The sequence below is a fragment of the Oratosquilla oratoria genome, chromosome 3 (assembly GCF_046742065.1).
Source record: "Oratosquilla oratoria isolate Oo_2021 chromosome 3, ASM4674206v1, whole genome shotgun sequence".
Lineage (NCBI taxonomy): Eukaryota > Metazoa > Arthropoda > Malacostraca > Stomatopoda > Squillidae > Oratosquilla > Oratosquilla oratoria.
This window is the reverse complement of record NC_134779.1, coordinates 15,625,351-15,627,850: the sequence shown is the minus strand read 5'-3', so window position 1 is coordinate 15,627,850 and position 2,500 is coordinate 15,625,351.

The following is a 2,500-nucleotide window of genomic DNA, read 5'->3' as shown; positions in this document are numbered from 1 at the left end:
GAGGAGGAGGAGGAAGAGGGAGGTGGGTAGAGTGAGGCGTGAGTAAAAGGCTATCAACCCCACCCTAGATAAAGGGGAGACAGGGGTAGAGGGGTATGGCGCTGTCACGGTTGGAAGAAAGGTGGGTATGAGAGGCTGATGGAGGGGGGGTTGTTGGAGGGAACGGAGAGGGTAATGCGAAAGAAAGAGAGAAATTGAAAGGGAGTAAACGATTGGGGACGATTGCGAGAAATTGGGTGGAAGAAGCTAAGAAGAAGAGAAACTTCGAGAATAATGGCAAGAAAAATAAATGTGTGGTGCAGCCCCATAGAAACTAATAGATAAAAAAATAAATAAATAAATAAAACAAAACTAGATTCCGTAAACAGAAATCGTAAAGATCTAGCTGATGCCATATTTAAATGAGAGAAGAAGAAAACTGGTGAAATATAACTAACAAATATCTCCAATGATGTGTGACTCTGGGCCGTAGGGTGTCACTAAGTCCCTTAAGTCGATAACCCCCCAAACCCCTACGATTTTTTTTATTTGTATATATGCATATATTTTTTAACTTATCTTAATTCTAATATTCTAATCTTAATTCTAAAAATCAGAAACAAGAATCCTCATGAGGAAGGAGAAAAAAAAAAAAATAAATAAATAAATAAATAAAAAAAATAGAGACCGGGCCTGATTTTAAGAGGAAGCTAAATCATTTCAGGATGGGTTACATGACTTACATGACACAACCGATGTCCAACTATTATGAAAACACGGTCACATGAATGTGGTTTGTATGTGCGCTAACATACACATGCATACACACACGCTTTCCTTATAGTTTGTATATACACGAACATAAATAGGAATACACGATCACTTTCCTTATAGCTTGCATATGCACGAACTTACACAAGCATACACACCCACATTTTCTTTGCCATGTTTGTGTCTAGTGTGTTTATTACTCTGTGTATGCAATGTCATGGATAAGAATATTTGCGTGCAAGTGGTCAATTCTTGTGGCCGGTGTCTGTCACACTGTCCGGCGACGCCCTTGCGGCTTCTGGTTGTTGGTTCTTATAACAAAGTCTCCCTTATGATAAGTCGTTAGACTCGAAAGTTTATGAGAGTGTTTTAACCACGGGAAGATGGTGGTCATCGTTGTACATGGTTCTGGCTGCGACCGCCGGGGGATTTCTATTAGGCTTAACTGAACTTGCAAACCTAATCTGGACGCATCCGGCGCTGCCGCATAGTGTGACGCCGCCATTCTTCTTCTTTTATTTAGAGTATGCATCTAGTTGAGTTCGTGTCGTTTCACAGAAAGAATTCCAAGCTACTAAAAATGGAACCAACGCTCTTGTTCTACATGTCACCAAGTTCATGACACCAGTCATGCGATCAGCCATGCAAGTCTTTTTATATTCGAACACAGTTCATTCCTTGTGAGGCTCCGTTGGTCTTCACCGAACTGTGACGGTTCTTGGCTCTCTGAAAGCTTCGTGATTACCCTTCCGTTGGCCCCCCACCCCCACCCCCGGCGAGTAAAAGCCTTCCCACGCTAACCACAATAAAATCCTCAAAGTACCGACATCCCCCGGCAAATCACCGGGGTCCGGGATCACGTGCTAGACTCGTGATCGACAGCTGATGCTCTGAGGAGGCAATAACATTTTGCGTCCTCTTGGTATGCTTTGCCATTGTAATTCATTGCATAAACAGACAGACTAATAAACAAATAAGTGAGTAAATAGATGAGTGAATAAATAAATAAATAGAATAATATGATAATATCGTTTGGTAACAGAAAAACAAGACAAGTTAGTTCACCCGGATGAGATGAAGCTGCAAAATATAAAGGAGAAATGAAAGCGTTTAGCGAAATTGGAAGAAGAGAAGGAGGAGGAGGAGGGGAGGAGAAGAGGGAGAGAAGGGGGTGAAAGAGGGGAGGGAGAAGACCAGGGGTAGGAGGAGGAGGAGGAAGAGAAGGGGAGGTGGAGGGGAGGCGGAGGAGATACGGAACAGGGAGAGAAAGAACAGGAGGGAACTAGGTGAGGAGGAAGAGGAGAGGGAAGAAGAGGAGGAAAGGGAAGAGGAGGGGGAAGGGGAAAACAAGGAGAGGAGAGGGAGGGGGAAGAGCAAGGAGATGAGATGAAGAAGAAAGGGAAGAGGAAGGGAGGACGGGAATAGGAAGAAGGTAGGTAGGTAGGTAGGTGAGATGCGTCTCTAAACAGTCCGACAATTTATGACGTCAGAAAATTGCTTGCGCCGCCTTGGTGTCACCCCTCCCCATTCCCATCAACCCCACACCGCCCCGCCCCGACCCGCCCCGCCCCGCCCCGCCCCACTCCCCCATACCCCCACGCCGCCCCCGCCGCCGCATGTGCGGGATATAAAACTGGGGTGACGAATCCCGTAGACAACGTTTGTGTGACACGTTCCCCCCCACACCCTCCCCCCGTGTGGGATGGGCACAGTACCGGCTGCGTTGCCAAGTCGCCATTAACGGGGTCCG